We start from the raw sequence: 17766 nt of genomic DNA, 5'->3' as shown, positions 1-17766 counted from the left end.
CCAACTAATGAAAGCCAAAATACTCTTACATAATATTTATTTATTAATATTTATAACATATTGGAGATTTTCCTACCTGAAAGACCCAACCACTAACTGCAGTTACCACTTACAATGGTGCCAGAAAGTTTATGAACCCTGTATAATTTTCTCTATTTCTGCATAAATATGACCGAAAATGTTGTCATGTCTTCACGTTTGTTCTAAAACTAGATAATGAGAACCCAGTTAAATAAATAACACAAAAAGTCGGACATTCCAAAACATGAAATTTTCTTCCTTTTAAACCATTTTGTTGTTGATTTACTCTTGTCTTTCAATTATTGTCTTGTTGCATTATCCAACATCTATTAAGCTTCAGGTGATGGACAGCTACCCTGACATTCTCCTGTGTCACGTACCCTGTGATGGGTTAAAGAACCAGCAGAAATAGAAAACACTTTGGAGTCTGGTATTGCTATTCACTAATACTATTTATTAATAAATATGCAATACATTGATATAAATTCAGATATATTAAACAGGTTAGAAGAAATTATATGTGTATAAGTGTGGAAATATGGAAACCAAGCTTCCTCAAGCCTAGGGGTAAATAGATACAGTCTTACGCTGATGAGTAAAGTCCAGTTCAGTTCATGGTATTTACTTGAGTAGTGGTGGAGAGAGAGAGAGAGATTTTAGTCTTCAGGTGAGCTGACGTCCTCAATCTTCCCATTGCCCTCCGAAATCCTTTAGAAGTGATTGACTGTGACCACAACAAAGGGAACCGTTCTTCTGTGATGGAATTATCAACCCAGGTGAGGGTTGGCCACACGAATAACTCCCCACTGGTCACACCCTTTTCACACTGTGAGAGTCACTGATTGATCCTCCAAAACCCACCTTTTCTGTAGGCACAACAAAGCTCATTCTGTGTCTGTGTCTACCAGCTGACCATCTATTACTCTCTGTCTTTTTAAAGGTATAGTCCATAAAAAAATATCATCCCTGGGGTACATAACACATGAAAAAATGTCTTGTTACAATTTTGAATTCATTTCTCCCTCAATGATTGCAAACTGTCCTGAGGCAGAAAGCAGCCACAAACCATGATGCTCCATCCACTGGGCTTCACAGTTGGGTTGAGGGTTTGGTGTTGGTGTGCTCTGCCCCTATTCCTCCAAACATAGCAATATGCATTTCTGCCAAGTGTTTTGCTTATAGTGGTCACATGAACAGACACTTTAACAAGTTCTGGAGATTTCTGCAGGTATTTTGTCATTACCCATGGGTTCTTTTTCACCTCCTTCAGCATTGCACGTTGTGCTCTTGGTATGATCTTTGCAGGATGCCCTCTCCTCTGAGTTTGCTTCAGTTGCAGACTATTTCTCTTTCTGTGGACTGATGAACACTCAAGTCTTTAGAAATGCTTTTGACCATTTTCCAGCTTCATGCATCTCTACAATTCTTCTTCGAAGATCCTCTGAAAGTTGTTCTGATTGGGACATGATGCACATAAACAGATCTTTCTTGAGAAAAGCAGGCTCTGAGAGTAACCTGACTTGGTGTGTATATTTATAGGGCAGGGCACATCCACAATCCACACCTCCAATCTCATCTCCTTGATTGGAACACCTGACTCCAAATAGCTTTTGTAGAAGGCATTTCCCCAGAGACTCACATACTTTTTCCAACAAATACATGGATGATTTTTCTTAATAAATGAATGAACAAGTTAATGGTTTTTGTGTTATATTCAGTAGGGTTCTCTTTATCTAATTTTAGGACATGAAGATCTGATCACATTTTAGGTCATATTCAAGCAGAAATAGAGAAAATTCTACAGGGTTGACAAACTTTCTAGCAGCACTGTACACTGCGCCAGAATATTGGATCTCAGACTGGCCATCTGAGGACCCACCAATAGACAACTCCTTCAGAGGACCTCATACTAGACTTGAGATATCTCACTACCACCCTTAAATGTTATCAAATGAAATTGATAGGACAACTATCCCAATAACTATTTTGCTAGAGATAATTTCCTTTGAAGATGTTTATTTCAACTGAAGTGTAAAAGAAGGAAGGGAAAATGTCAGATAGCGGAGAGCACCCCTGTGGTCATCCCCCTGAACAATAAGTACTCCATTTTGAGTACTGTTGTGCGGTGGGGGGGGGTGAAGGAAACATGGAGGTAGTTTGCCTCCCACGTGCCGGGGTCCGCAACATTTCTCAATGCGGCCAGAATATCCTGAAAAGGGAGGGTGAGCAGTCAGAAGTCCTGGTACATATTAGTACCAACGACATAGGTAAAGAAGGGAGGAGGTTCAGAGAAAAGAGTATAGGGGGTTAGGAAGGAAGCTGAGAGGCGGGACCTCAAGGGCAGTAACCTTGTGAGTTCACACCCCGGTTTCCTTGGCTGCGTAAGTCTAGGGAAGATCACCTCCGGCCAGGCCAAACTCGTGAGACTGAAGTGTGCTTGATCCCACCCCAAACCTCGGTTTGTGTGGATGCTGTGCCATTTGCTACCCTGTTACAAATTAATGCCACGAAATAACAGACAGCACACTGCATACGATTAAAGGAATTATATTTATGAATCTTAACTAACGGTTTAGTACAGAATAACAAAAGAAAAGGGCCCATTCTAATTAAACGGTGAAATGTGCACAACTGGAGCTCATTTGAACTTCTCTGTCACTCACGTGCTGGGCCCTCGGTCCGCATGAAAGCATAAACCACCTTCTGAACGTCGCTCGCAACCCATCTCGAACAAATAGTTCTCCCACCGGATTGTATCCTATGATCGGTTCTCCCCAGCATCTTCTCTCTTCATCTCCTCTCGAACAAAAAAAAACTCAAGTCAACCCTTATTGTCCCTCACCAAGAAAATCTTCCGCTAATTGGATGGCACACATTCCACATCAACCCTTATCTTCAACAATAACCCAACAGGCTGAAAGCAGAACACACAGTTCTTACAGAACTGCTAAATGAAATACCTACAGCACAACAGTAAAGATGTGACTCAGGGCATTACCAGAGGATAAGAGTAGGCATGATCTCAAGGGTAGGAATCTTGGGAGGAGAAGAACAGAATGGGGTGGCAGTAAATCCGTGGGGGAAGAATTGGAGCGGGGGCAGGGATTAAGATTCCTGGATAATTAGGACCTCTTCTGAGGCAGGTGTGGCCTGTGCAAAAAGCATGGGTTGCACTTGAATCCGAGGGGAACCAATATTCTTTCGGGCAGGTTTACTGGAGCTGTTGGGAGTGGTTTAAACTAATGTGGCAGAGGGATGGGAACCAATATGATAGAGCTGAGGATGAGCCAGCAGGTTTAACAGGAGATGATGGATGTAACTTGAATGTAAGGGAGGACAAGCCAATGACTGGTACAAATGCAGATAGAGCAATAAGTTAAATTGTACCAGAGGCAAAATTAAAAAGGGTGAAGAACGTAGGACTAAAGGTGCTGCATTTAAATGTGTGTAGGATTCAGAATAAGATGGACGAACTCATGGTGTAATTTTGATTTTAATTTTGTAGGCATCATTGAGTTGTGGCTGAAAGAAGGCCATAGTTGGGAGCTTATCATGAAAGGATATACTTTGTATCAAAATGACAGGCAGGAAGGCATAGGCTGTGTTGTGGCTCTATTGGTAAGAGATGGAATTACCATAGCATTGGGAGGGTTAGGAACAGACAAGGTAGAAAAGCGTTTAATTGGAGTAAGGGGAAATATGAAGCTATCAGGCAGGAACTTGGAGGCATAAATTGGGAACAAATGTTCTCAGGGAAATGTACAGCAGAAAGGTGGCAAATGTTCAGGGGATATTTGTGTGGAGTACTGCATAGGTACGTTCCAATGAGACAGGGAAAGGATGGTAGGGTACAGGAACCGAGGTGTACAAAGGCTGTTGAAAATCTAGTCAAGAAAAAGAGAAAAGCTGACGAAAGGTTCAAAAAAACTAGGTAATGATAGAGATCTAGAAAATTAAAAGGCAAGCAGGAAGGAGCTTAAGAATGGAATCAGGAGAGCCAGAAGGGGCCATGAGAAGGCCTTGTCAAGCAGGATTAAAGAAAACCCCAAGGCATTCTACAAGTATCTGAAGAGCAAGAATAGGACCAGTCAAGTGTGTCAGTGGAAAAGTATGTATGGAACTGGAGGAGATAGCAGAGGTACTTAATGAATACTTCAAAAAATTCAATAAGATTTGTCAAACATGACCTTCCATGCACAAATCCATGTTACCTGTTCCTAATCAGACCCTGTCGATCCAGATAATTATGTATACCATCTCTAAGAATACTTTCCATCAATTTACCCACCACTGACGTCAAACTCACAGGCCGATAATTGCTAGGTTTACTCTTAGAACCCTTTTTAAACAATGGAACAACATGAGCAATACGCCAATCCTCCGGCACCAACCCCATTTCTAATGACATTTGAAATATTTCTGTCAGTGCCCCTGCTAGTTCCACACTAACTTCCCTCAAGGTCCTAGGGAATATCCTGTCAGAACCCAGAGACTTATCTACTTTTATATTCCTTAAAAGCTCCAGTACTTCCTCTTCTTCAATCATCATATAACTTCCCTACCTGTTTCCCTTATCTTACGCAATTCAATATCCTTCTCCTCAGTGAACACCAAAGTAAAGAAATTGTTCAGAATCTCCCCTATCTCTTTTGGCTCCACACATAGCTGTCCACTCTGATTCTCTAAGGGACCAATTTTATCCCTCACTTTCCTTTTGCTATTAATATAACTGTAGAAACCCTTTGGATTTGTTTTCACCTTATTTGCCAAAGCAACCTGATATCTTCTTTTAGCTTTTCTAATTTCTTTCCTATGATTCTTTTTACATTTTTTATATTCCTTGAGCACCTCATTTACTCCAAGCTGCCTATATTTATTGTAGATATCTCTCTTTTTCCAAACCAAGTTTCCAATATCCCTTGAAAACCATGGCTCTCTCAAACTTTTAACCTTTCCTTTCAACCTAACAGGAACATGAGGATTCTGTACTCTCAAAATTTCACCTTTAAATGTAATTTCTCAATTACATTCTTCCCATAAAACCAATTGCCCCAATCCACTCCTTCTAAATCCTTTAGCATCTTCTCAAAGTTAGCCTTTCTCCAGTCAGAAATCTCAACCCTGGGTCCAGTCCTATCCTTTTCCATAATTATATTGAAACTAATGGCATTGTGATCACTGGACCCGAAGTGCTCCCCAACACATACTTCCGTCACGTGACCGATCTCATTCCCAAACAGGAGATCTAACGCTGACCCGTCTCCAGTTGGTACCTCTATGTATTGCTGCAAAAAACTATCCTGCACACATTTCACAAACTCCAAACCATCCAGACCTCTTACAGTATGGGCTTCCCAGTCTATTTGTGGAAAATTAAAATCTCCCACAATGACAAACTTGTGCATACTACAAATATCTGCTATCTCCTTACAAATTTAACTGTTGCTGACTGTGGTGTTGTTTGAGGGGCCAGATTTCAGTTGAGGTGAATATGCATGTTCACGGAAGCGACGCATTACACGGTATGTTTCGGTGTCTCTTTGAGGAAGTGATTGTACGCCGAATGTTTGTCGCTACATTGAAGTGGAGATATCAATTCCAACTGCAATAACAATCGGCTGTAAAAATAGACAGAAGGATAATTCTTTGCTTGCGGGAGAATGAATTGTCGCTTGGGACATGAAAGGTGGCAGTGGGAGAGAGCGACCGTCTGTGTGTCTGAGTGGTTGGTTGATGATTGAGTGAGTGTGTCTGTGTGTGAGCTGATGATTGTGCAACGGTGAACAGTGGCAGGCATGCAATGGTGCTTGCGGCACAGAGCAAATTACAGGAGGTGAATTGGATGTGCTGAGGAATTAGCTCAAATGGTAGAGCGCTCGCTTAGCATGCGAGAGGTAGCGAGATCGATGCTCGCATTCTCCATTGACGTTTTGTATTCAGAGGCACTCGTCTCATCAAATTGCTCTGAAGTTTGGATGCACAAAAGATAGGGGTGGCGGAGAGGGACATGAACGTGTCTCAGTCAAAGGAAAGGGGAAAATTTGCTGCGTTGAAAGCAGATACGAGCAACAGCCAGGGGGCAGCTGGTGTTTCAGTAATGTATGAGCAGCAGGCGTCCATTCAGACAGAAATCAGGTAAGTGGTCAAAAGGAAATTGCCCTGGACACTGGGGGAAATGGGAAAGCTGAGTAGCCTTTGATTTTGACAAGCAAAGAAGATCAAAGAGCTGTGTTGGAGTCGCACCGAGAATGGTGTTAAGCTCGGTGATGTGCGTCATCCGGTCGCCTGTGGCCCCTAGTGCTGGAAGGACTAGATATTGCAATTGGCAGGCTGTTGTTGTGGGTCGAGAGACACTGGGATGAAAATCTGCATAATGATTGTCGGTAGGAGCCAGCGTGGCGAACCTTGATGTCGCTTTTCCTTCGATAGCTCAGTTGGTAGAGCGGAGGACTGTAGAGAAAATAGAACCATCCTTAGGTCGCTGGTTCGAATCCGGCTCGAAGGATCGGGACTTCTTTTACTACGCCGATCATCAATTCCGTACTACAGAGCCTCTCGGTGGCACAAGACTGCAGTCCGAATTGCTCCGACTCGTGACGAGGTAGTATACAGATGCATCTTGTCACATAACAGGCAACGCCACCTGATCACTGGGTCACATTTCAGAGCGCTATGTCCTCACTCACGGTTGCTGCTCTGACAGTATGACAACTCTCACTCGTCCTAAAGTAACACAAAAATAGAATTATTAGATTAGATTAGATTAGATTATGAGGGCACTCAGTCCTCGTTCATTTTAATTTAATTTACAATGCATTCAAAAATGATACAATGTTCCTCCGGTATGATATCGCAGAAACACAAGACAGACAAAGACTAAAACTGACAAAACCCACATAATTCTACTGTATAGTTACAACATTGCCAAGCAATACCGTAATTTGATAAGAGCAGACCATGGGCACGGAAAAAAGTCTCTAACTTCCAATGGCCTCACATTCTCACGCAGACGGTAGAAGGAAGAAACTCCCCCTACCATGAGCTTCCAGCGCCTCGAACTTACCGATGCAGAGGCCTGGAAGCACCCGACCACAGTCCGACTCTGAGCCCGTCCGAAATCTTCGAGCCTCCGACCAGCGCTCCGACACCGAGCACCGAGCAACCTCTCTGCCGAACGATTCCACCCGGGCCCCGGCCGCCAAGCACAGGCAAAGCCGAGGAATCGGGGCATTCCCCTCCAGAGATTTCCGATTACACAGTAGCAGTGGCAGCGAAGCAGGCATTTCAGAAATTTCACCACATGTTCCTCCGTGCCCTCATGTCTGCCTCCATCAAATCAGAATTGTGCACGGCCTCCTACTTGACAGATAACAGATATTCATCACCGGAAAGGCCGGGCGTAGCAAGTGTACAGAGGAAGAGACAGACACAAAGGCCCAGATGGAACATCGGTGACCTCTTCGTTGGAAGACATTTAGCAATCAGTCTAGGTTGAGCGATTCCAAACTGCACGAGCAAGGGATGCCAGAATCTGAATTTCGGCGCATCGTTAGAGGGCACCGTTGAAAGCGAAGGCATCTGATGACATTGTTATCGGCCTTATGTTGTTTCCATATATCCGCTGAGGTGCACATCGGCTCATCTGTGTGGTGACACAAGTCGGGAGAAAAATCTTCATATTTCTGTAAGAGCTTTGATGTGGGAGCTGTGAAACAGAAAAGGCAGATGTGTATTAAGTGTACAGGAACATGAAATTGCAGCGCCCTGCGCACGCGAGCTCTTGGAACAGCAGGTTTGCAGTGTGCGTATGTCTGCAGTGTGTTGTCCCTCCTATCATCGACCCGGAGAGAAGCAAATCGTCCCGTGATGATGTAATTCAGTCACTGAGCTTTTCAGCTGATTTGACATTTGGTGTACTTTTTCAAAAGTGTCGGAGAATGCGGCAACGAAATAGACAGGAATGGCAGATCCGAGAATGTTCTCTTTGATAGCAGGGTAGAATTCCAGCAGAATGTTGGGGAGGGAACGAACTGGAAACATAAGGATGAAGATAAAGGGAAAGAGTGAATAAGAAAAGTTAAGAGATATAGCAGAATCAACAGAGCAGAAAGCTCAAGAAGGGATCGTACAGTATGGCCAAGTGAAATAGGAACTGATATGGGAGGTGAGGGGAGTAATGAATTAAAAGTATTGTATATGAATGCACGGAGTATAAGAAATAAAGTGGATGGGCTTGAGGCACAGTTGGAAATTGGTAAGTATGATGTTGTGGGAATAACAGAGACATGGCTTCAAGTGGACAGGGCCTGAGAAATGAATATTCAAGGGTATACGTCCTATCGAAAGGACAGACTGATGGGCAGAGGGGTTGGGGTGGCTCTGTTGGTGAGGAATGATATTCAGTCCCTTGCGAGGGGGAACATAGAATCAGGAGACGTAGAGTGAGTATTGGTAGAACTGAGAAATTCTGAGGGTAGAAAGACCCTAATGGGAGTTATCTCCAGGCCCCCAAACAGTCGTCTGGATGTAGGGTGTAAGTTGAACAAGAGTTAAAATTTGCATGTAGCAAAGGTAATGTTACAGTTGTTATGGGGGATTTCAACATGCAGGTAGACTGGAGGAATCAGGTTGGTGCTGGACCCCAAGAAAGGGAGTTTGTGGAGTCCCCCCGAGATAGATTCTTAGAACAGCTTGTACTAGAGCCTACCAGAGAGAACACAATTCTAGATTTGGTGTTGTGCAATGAACCGGATTTGATCAGGGACCTCGAGGTAAAGGAGCCATTAGGAGGTAGTCACCATCATATGATAAGTTTTAATCTACAATTTGAGAGGGAGAAAGGAAACTCGGAAGTGTCAGTATTACAGTTGAACAAAGGGAACTATGGTGCTATGAGGGAGGAGCTGGCCAAAGTTCAATGGAACAATACCCTAGCAGGGATGACAGTGGAACAGCAATGGCAAGTGTTTCTGGGAATAATGCGGAAGGTGCAGGATCAGTTCGTTCCAAAGAGGAAGAAAGATCCTAAGGGGAGTAAGGGGAGGCCGTGGCTTACAAGGGAAGTAATGGACAGTATAAAAATAAAAGAGAAGAAGTATAACATAGCAAAGACGAGTGGGAAGCTGGAGGATTGGGAAACTTTTAAAGAGCAACATAATGTAACTAAAAAGGCAATACGCAGAGAAAAAAATGAGGTACGAAGGTAAACTAGCCAAGAATACAAAGGAGGACAGTAAAAGCTTCTTTAGGTATGTGAAAAGGGAAAAAAAATAGTTAAGACCAAAATTGGGCCCTTGAAGACAGAAACTGGTGAATTTATTATGGGGAACAAGGAAATGGCAGACGAGTTGAACAGGTACTTTGGATCTGTCTTCATTGGGGAAGACACCAACAATCTCCCAGATATAATAGTGGCCAAAGGACCTCGGGTAATGGATGAACTGAAGGAAATTTATATTAGGCAGGAAATGGTGTTGGATAGTCTGTTGGGTCTGAAGGCTGATAAGTCCCCGGGACCTGATGGTCTGCATTCCAGGGTACTTAAGGAGGTAGCTTTAGAAATCGTGGACGCATTGATAAACATTTCCTAATGGTCTATAGATTCAGGATCAGTTCCTGTGGATTGGAGGGTGGCTAATGTTGTCCCTCTCTTCAAGAAGGGAGGAAGAGAGAAAACATGGAATTATAGACCTGTTAGCCTGACGTCGGGGGTGGGAAAGATGCTGGAGTGAATTATAAAAGATGAAATTACGACACATCTGGATAGTAATAAAAGGATCGGTCCGAGTCTGCATGGATTTACGAAGGGGAAATCATGCTTGACACTAATCTTCTGGAATTTTTTGGGGATGTAACTATGAAAATGGACAAGGGTGAGCCAGTGGATGTAGTGTACGTGGATGTAGTGTACCTGGATTTTCAGAAAGCTTTTGATAAAGTCCCACATAGGAGATTAGTGGGCAAAATTAGGGTACATGGTATTGGGGGTAGAGTACTGACATGGATTGAAAATTGGATGGCTGACAGAAAACAAAGAGTAGCGAATAACGGGTCCCTTTTGGAATGGCAGGCGGTGACCAGTGGGGTATCGTAGGGTTCAATGCTGGGACCTCTGCTGTTAACAAAATATATTAATGATTTAGATGAGGGAATTAAAAGTAACATTAGCAAATTTGCCGATGACATGAAGCTGGGTGGCATGTGAAATGTGAGGAAGATGTTATGAGAATGCAGGGTGACTTGGACAGACTGGGTGAGTGGGCAGATGCATAGCAGATGCAGTTTAATGTGGATAAATGTGAGGTTATCCACTTTGGTAGTAAGAACGGGAAGGCAGATTATTATCTAAATGGAGTCAAGTTAGGAAAAGGGGAAGCACAACGAGATCCAGGTGTTCTTGTACATCAGTCAATGAAAGCAAGCATGCAAGTACAGCAGGCTGTGAAGAAAGCTAATGGCATGCTGGCCTTCATAACAAGGGGAATTGAGTATAAGAGCAAAGAGGTCCTTCTGCAGCTGTACAGGGCCCTGGTGAGACCACACTTGGAGTACTGTGTGCAGTTTTGGTCTCCAAATATGAGGAAGGACATTCTTGCTATTGAGGGAGTGCAGCGTAAGTTCACAAGGTTAATTCCAGGGATGGCGGGACTGTCATATGTCGAAAGATTGGAGCAACTGGGCTTGTATACTCTGGAATTTAGAAGGCTGAGAGGGGATCTTATTGAAACATAAGATTATTAAGGGATTGGACACGCTGGAGGCAGGAGACATGTTCCCGCTGATGGGTAAGTCCAGAACCAGAGGCCACAGTTTAATAATAAGGGGTAGGCCATTTAGAATGGAGTTGAGGAAAAACTTTTTCACCCAGAGAGTGGAGGATATATGGAATGCTCTGCCCCAGAAGGCTGTGGAGGCCAAGTCTCTGGATGCATTCAAGAAAGAGATGGATAGAGCTCTTAAAGATAGCGGAATCAAAGGTTATGGGAATAAGGCCGGAACTGGAAACTGATTGTGGAAGATCAGCCATGATCACAGTGAATGGCGGTGCTGTCTCGAAGGGCCGAAGGGCCTACTCCTGCACCTATTGTCTGTTGTCTATTAATGTGGAGTCGTAGATGGAGTTTTACACTCTGCCAGATGAAATGGATGACCGGCCATCTCCTTGGTTCATAGAGAAGTTCTGCTTCTGACACATGAGTTCCCGTCGGGGCGTAATAATACAGGAAAGGTGAATGCGGAAAGGTTGCTGACTGTGGCATTGATGGTGATATGTGTGTGATGAGGGGCCAGATTTCAGCTGAGGTGAATATGCATGTTCAGGGAAGCGACGCATTACACGGAATGTTTCGGTGTCTCTGTGAGGAAGTGATTGTACGCCGAATGTTTGTCGCTACATTGAAGTGGAGATATCAATTCCAACTGCAATAACAATCGGTTGTAAAAATAGACAGAAGAATAATTCTTTGCATGCGGGAGAATGAATTGTCGTTTGGGGACATGAAAGGTGACAGTGGCAGAGAGCGACCGTCTGTGTGTCTGAGTGGTTGGTTGATGATTGAGTGAGTGTGTCTGTGTGTGAGCTGATGTTTGTGCAACGGTGAGCAGCGGCAAGCATGCAATGGTGCTTCAGGCACAGAGCAAATTACAGGAGGTGACTCGGATGTGCTGGGGAATTAGCTCAAATGGTAGAGCGCTCGCTTAGCATGCGAGAGGTAGCGAGATCGATGCTCGCATTCTCCATTGACGTTTTGTATCCAGAGGCACTCGTCTCATTAACAAAAGATGCACAAAAGATAGGGGTGGCGGAGAGGGAGAGGAACGTGTCTCAGTCAAAGGAAAGGGGGAAGTCTGTTGCGTTGAAGGTAGATACGAGGAAAAGCTAGCTGGCAGTGTTGTTTCAGTAATGCATGAGCTGCAGGCGACCATTCAGAGAGAAATCAGGCAAGTGGTCAAAAGGAAATTGCCCTGGATACTGGGCGAAATGAGAAAGCTGAGAAGCCTTTGCTTTTGACAAGCGAAGAAGATCAAAGAGCTGTGTTGGTGTCGTACCTCCAACGCAGATGTATTGCGCATGCACCGGTCGTGCTTGCAGCCTGTTGCAGCTGGTCCGACTAGTTTCTTACTGTTTTCCTCTTTCTTTATTAACTTACGTTATTTGTTTTTTTTTCACGGAACACGTTGATGCAGCAACCTCTCTAACATGGTGGTGGAGCGAGTTTTATTTGGGTTTTCAGCTCTGAAAATAGTTACATTGTGGCACGTCTCATTAGCGTGGCAGCAGTATGGTCGCAATGTTTATTCCACGGATCAGTCGATCGCGCTGATGCCGGCCGGTTTACCGAACAGAGTCGCGGACACCCCTGCTGAAATCTGGAGGAAAACAGACGGAGGATGCAGAGGGGGATCAAAAAGGCGATGAAAGAGGACCGGGTCGAGACAACAGAGATTTATGGTGAAGAGGAGTTCTCCACTTGGACTGCACGTGGACATAACCGATCAAAACCTTTCCATGGAGGGTTCCAGACCGTTCGGGCTGACTGGAAGTGTACTGACAGCGGTACGCGTAAAGGAGTTGGGGGCTTGCTGTTCTGGTTAACAACGGATGGTGCAAGGCTGGTCATATTACGATCGAGGAACGGGTTTGTAGCCCGGATATTGAACGTTTTGCTGTTGGACCCCGGCCATATTCCACCGAGATACAACTGTGGTTGTTCCTGCCCGTGGCCATCGAACATTGCAACTCCTCCTGTGGAGGGTCAGATACCCTCAGCCAATAGGCTGGTCCTGGACTTATTTCAATCTGGCATAGTTTGCATTTTGTTGTCTGATCGTTTGTAGCTGTTGTATGTCTATATTTTATGCTCTATTCTTGGTTGGTGCAGCTGTAACGAAACTCAATTTCCCTCGGGATCAATAAAGTATCTCTATGTCTATGTCTATCTCTATGTCTACCCAGAATTGTGATAAACTCGGTGATGTGCGTCATCCGGTCGCCTGTGGCCCCTACTGCTGGAAGGACCAGATATTACAATTGGCGGGCTGTTGCTGTGGGTCGAGAGACACTGGGATGAAAATCTGCATAATCATTGTCGGTAGGAACCAGCGTGGCGAAGCTTGGTGTCGCTTGTCCTTCGATAGCTCAGTTGGTAGAGCGGAGGACTGTAGAGGATAATGGAGTCATCCTTAGGTCGCTGGTTCGAATCCTGCTCGAAGGATCGGGACTTCTTTTACTACACGGATCATCAAGTCCGTACTACCAGAGCCTCTCGGTGGCACAAGACTGCACTCCGAATTGCTCCGACTCGTGACGGGATAGAATACAGAGGCATCGAATCACATTACAGGCAAGGCCTGCAGATCACTGGGTCGCAGTTCAGAGCGCTTTGTCCTCACGCTTGCTCTCACTCTCACTCGTCCTAAAGTAACACAAAGAAAGAAATATTAGATTAGATTAGATGATGAGGACACTCAGTCCTCGTCTACTGTAATTTTAAAATACATGCGTTAAAACATGATACAATGTTCCTCCGTTATGATATCCCAGAAACACTAGACAGACTAAGACTAAAACTGACATAAACCACATAATTCTACTGTATAGTTACAACAGTGCAAAGCAATTTGATAAGAGCAGACCATGGGCACAGAAAAAAAGTCTTTAACTCCCGATGGCCTTATCATCTCACGCAGACGGTAGAAGTAAGAAGCTCGCCCTGCCATGAGCTTCCAGTGCCGCGAATTTGCCGATGTAGCGTCCTGGAAACTCCCGACCACAGTCCGACTCTGAGTCCGTCCGAAAACTTCAAGCCTCCGATCGGCCCTCCGACACCGAGCACCGAGCACCGAGCACCATCTCTGCCGAGCGCATCGACCCGGGCCCCGGCCGCCAAGCAACAGGCAAAGACGAGGATTCGGGGCATTTCCCTCCGGAGATTTCTGATCACACAGCAGCCGCGGCAGCGAAGCTGGCATTTCAGAAGTTTCACCAGATATTCCTTCGTGCTCTCACGTCTGCCTCCATCAAATCAGAATTGTGCACGGCCCCCTACTTGACAGGTAACAGATATTCATCACCGGAGAGGCCAGGCGTAGTAAGTGTAAAGCGGAAGAGGCCGACACAAAGGCCCAGATGGAACATCGGTGACCTCTTCGTTGGAAGACATTTAGCAATCAGTCTGGGTTGAGCGATTCCAAAGTGCACGAGCAAGGGATGCCAGAATCTGAATTTCGGCACATGTTTGGAGGGCACCGTTGAAAGCGAAAGCAGCTGACGACATTGTTATCGGCCTTATGTCGTTTCCATATATCCGCTGAGGTGGAATTCGGCTCATCGGTGTGGTGCTGCAAGTCGGGAGAAAAATCTTCATATTTTTGTACGAGCTTTGAAGTGGGAGCTGTGAAACAGAAGAGGCAGATGTGCATTCATGTACAGGAGCATGAAATTGGAGCGCCCTGCACAAGCGAGCTCTTGGAACAGCAGGTTTGCAGTGTGCGTATGTCTGCAGTGTGTTGTCCCTCCCGTCATCGTCCAGGAGAAAGTCAAATCGTCCAGAGATGATGAAATTCAGTCATTGAGCTTTATAGCAGATTTAACATTTGGCTGTAGTTTTCCAAAATTGTCGGAGAATGCGGCAACGAAGTAGACGGTAATGGCAGATCCGAGAATGTTTTCTTTGATAGCAGTGTAGATTTCCAGCGGAATGTTGAGTCGCAGATGGAGCTTTACAATCTGTCAGAAGAAATGGATGACGCGGCCATCTCCTTGGTTCATGAAGAAGTTCTGCTTCTGACACGTGAGGTCCCGCTGGGGCGTAATAGTACAGGAAATGTGAATGTAGAAAGGTTGCTAATGTCATGGTTCGGATCGGGGTCCCTTTAAATTTACTTTGTTTATGTTACGATCCGCACTGTTGAATCCCTGTTTTCCGGTGTTCCTCGGCATTGGTGATTGGAGGCAACTACTCTTGACTGAACTGGTAGTTTATAGTCTCCGAGTGTCAGCCGTTCGGTGAGGGAGCATCTGCAAAGTCACGGCGTGCCAATGTCATCTGGCCGGAGCAAGCCTAGTCTCTGCCGAAGCGAGTGCCGGTAATTCGCCTTTCCTCACCGGAGCAACCCTGTCCAGTTACCTCGCCAAAGCGAGCCTTCAAAGTTTCCTCACCGAGCTGGGTTCGTCAGTTAACCCGCCGGAGGGAATGAAGAGCCGCTGTCTACTGTTCCCTGGCCGAGTCGAGAGCTCGCCACTACCCGGAGGCTCCAAGTCAAGTCCTGGCTCCGGGAGCATTCAAGTAGCAAGTGAAGTTCTCGCTCCGGGAGCATTCAAGTAGCAAGTCAATTCCTGGTCCTTGCGGCATTCAAGTACCAAGTCAGTCTTGTCCCTGGCGGCATTCAAGTACCAAGCCAAGTCCTGGCCCTATTGGCTTCCCAGTTCCGAGTCAAGTCCTGTCCCTGACGGTCTGAGATTCCTGACCTACCCCTTGTCTGAATCCATTCTCTGCCCCTCTCGCCTCGACCCCTCGTCTGCAGCCCCTGGCTGAACTTCGGTCGAGTTCTATCGCCGGAGCTAGATAGGTACTGTCTTTTGTTAATTCGGGTTGGTCTTGTCTTGTCTTGTCCTCGCCTCCGTGGGGTAAGTCAGGCCATCTTGCCGTTGCCCCGCGGGGGATCATGTCTTCTCTTGTCCTCGCCTCCGTGGGGGTAAGTCTGGCCGTCTTGCCGTTGCCCTGCAGGGAGTCATGTCTTGTCTAGTCCTGTATTCGCTTCCCTGGGGTAAGTCAGGCCGTCTCGCCGTTGCCCCGCGGAGAGTCATGATTCCCGGCCCAATGTCCTGTACCCAAGGAGGGGTACCGGCTCTCTGTTCTGTGTGTGAGTCCCAGCCCTATGTCCTGTACCCAAGGAGGGGTACCGACTCTGTGTTCTGTGTATGTGTCCATGTTTCCATGTACCTGCTCCCCGAGACGGAGGCTCTCTGTTCCCATGTTTCTCCTCTACCTAGCCCATATCATGTCCTTGCCTGGTTCTGGGGTCCGAGCCCGAGGCAAGACCCAGGTACTGGGTCCTTCCCAGTCTCTGTTCGGAGTCCATACCCTAGCCTCTTCATGTCTCCTCTAGTTCTGGGAGCCGATTCCGAGTCCTAGCCCAGACCCTTGGTCCCAGCCTACTGGTAGTCCTCAGTCCTTGTCCAGTTCGCTACTCCTACTCCTGCCTTGTTCTCCTGGTTTCGAACAATAAACTAAATTTAAGTGACCTCACAAGATGTGTCTTGCATCTGGGTGCACCCTTGCTCCCAATGTTCTCCGGAATTGTGACAGCTAACTGTGGTGTTTTGGTTATATGTGTGTGCTAGGGGCGAGATTTCAGCTGAGGTGAATATGCATGTTCACGGAAGCGACGCATTACACGGTATGTTTCGGTGTCTCTGTGAGGAAGTGATTGTACGCTGAATGTTTGTCGCTACATTGAAGTGGAGATATCAATGCCAACTGCAATAACAATCGGTTGTAAAAATAGACAGAAGGATAATTCTTTGTATGCGGGTGAATGAATTGTCGTTTGGGGACAAGAAAGGTGACAGTGGCAGAGAGCGATCGTATGTGTGTCTGAGTGGCTGGTTGATGATTGAGTGAGTGTGTCTGTGTGTGAGCTGCTGATTGTGCAACGGTGAGCAGTGGCAAGCATGCAATGGTGCTTGTGGCCACAGAGCAAATGACAGGAGGTGAATCGTATCTGCTGGGGAATTAGCTCAAATGGTAGAGCGCTCGCTTAGCATGCGAGAGGTAGCGAGATCGATGCTCGCATTCTCCATTGACGTTTTGTATTCACAAGCACTCGTCTAATTAAATTGCTCTAATTAAGTTTGGATGCCCAAAAGCTGGGGGTGGCGGAGGAACGTGTCTCAGGAAAGAGGAAACTTTGTTGCGTTGAAAGCAGATACGAGGAACAGCCAGCTGGCAGCTGGTGTTTCAGTAATGTATGAGCAGCAGGCGTCCATTCAGACATAAATCAGTTAAGTGGTCAAAAGGAAATTGCCCTGGACACTGGGGGAAATGGGAAAGCTGAGTAGCCTTTGATTTTGACAAGCAAAGAAGATCAAAGAGCTGTGTTGGAGTCGCACCGAGAATGGTGTTAAGCTCGGTGATGTGCGTCATCCGGTCGCCTGTGGCCCCTAGTGCTGGAAGGACTAGATATTGCAATTGGCAGGCTGTTGTTGTGGGTCGAGAGACACTAGGATGAAAATCTGCATAATCATTGTCGGTAGGAGCCAACGTGGCGAAGCTTTGTGTCGCTTTTCCTTCGATAGCTCAGTTGGTAGAGCGGAGGACTGTAGAGGAAATGGAGTCATCCTTAGGTCCCTGGTTCGAATCCGGCTCGAAGGATCGGGACTTCTTTTACTACGCCGATCATCAATTCCGTACTACAGAGCTTCTCGGTGGCACAAGACTGCAGTCCGAATTGCTCCGACTCGTGACGGGAGAGAATACAGAGGCATCTAATCACATAACAGGCAAGGCCAGCAGATCACTGGATCTCATTTCAGAGCGCTATGTCCTCACGCTTGCTGCTCTGACAGTACGACAACTCTCACTCGTCCTAAAGTTACAAAAAGATAGAAATATTAGATTGGATATAATTAGATGATGAGGACACTCAGTCCTCGCTTACTGTAATTTTAAAATGCATGCATTAAAAATGATACCATGTTCCTCAGGTATGATATCACAGAAACACAAAACAGACCAAGACTAA

General features: G+C 45.8%; 5 non-coding genes across 5 annotated transcripts; all 5 read left to right on the top strand.

The window, feature by feature from the left end:
• Positions 1-6440: 6440 nt before the first annotated feature.
• On the top strand, positions 6441-6526 carry trnay-gua (transfer RNA tyrosine (anticodon GUA)). Its single transcript is given in 2 exon segments — positions 6441-6477; positions 6491-6526. It is a non-coding gene; the product is annotated as a tRNA-Tyr (tRNA).
• A 5161-nt stretch (positions 6527-11687) lies between these two features.
• trnaa-agc (transfer RNA alanine (anticodon AGC)) lies at positions 11688-11760 on the top strand. Its single transcript has one exon. It is a non-coding gene; the product is annotated as a tRNA-Ala (tRNA).
• Positions 11761-13148: 1388 nt separating this feature from the next.
• Positions 13149-13235, top strand: trnay-gua (transfer RNA tyrosine (anticodon GUA)). The gene is given in 2 exon segments: positions 13149-13185; positions 13200-13235. It is a non-coding gene; the product is annotated as a tRNA-Tyr (tRNA).
• Positions 13236-16751: 3516 nt separating this feature from the next.
• Positions 16752-16824, top strand: trnaa-agc (transfer RNA alanine (anticodon AGC)). The gene has a single exon. It is a non-coding gene; the product is annotated as a tRNA-Ala (tRNA).
• A 486-nt stretch (positions 16825-17310) lies between these two features.
• trnay-gua (transfer RNA tyrosine (anticodon GUA)) lies at positions 17311-17396 on the top strand. The gene is given in 2 exon segments: positions 17311-17347; positions 17361-17396. It is a non-coding gene; the product is annotated as a tRNA-Tyr (tRNA).
• The last annotated feature ends 370 nt before the right edge of the window (positions 17397-17766 follow it).

This window comes from Mobula birostris, chromosome 1, assembly GCF_030028105.1.
Source record: "Mobula birostris isolate sMobBir1 chromosome 1, sMobBir1.hap1, whole genome shotgun sequence".
Taxonomy (NCBI): domain Eukaryota; kingdom Metazoa; phylum Chordata; class Chondrichthyes; order Myliobatiformes; family Myliobatidae; genus Mobula; species Mobula birostris.
This window is presented reverse-complemented; position numbering and strand designations above follow the sequence as displayed.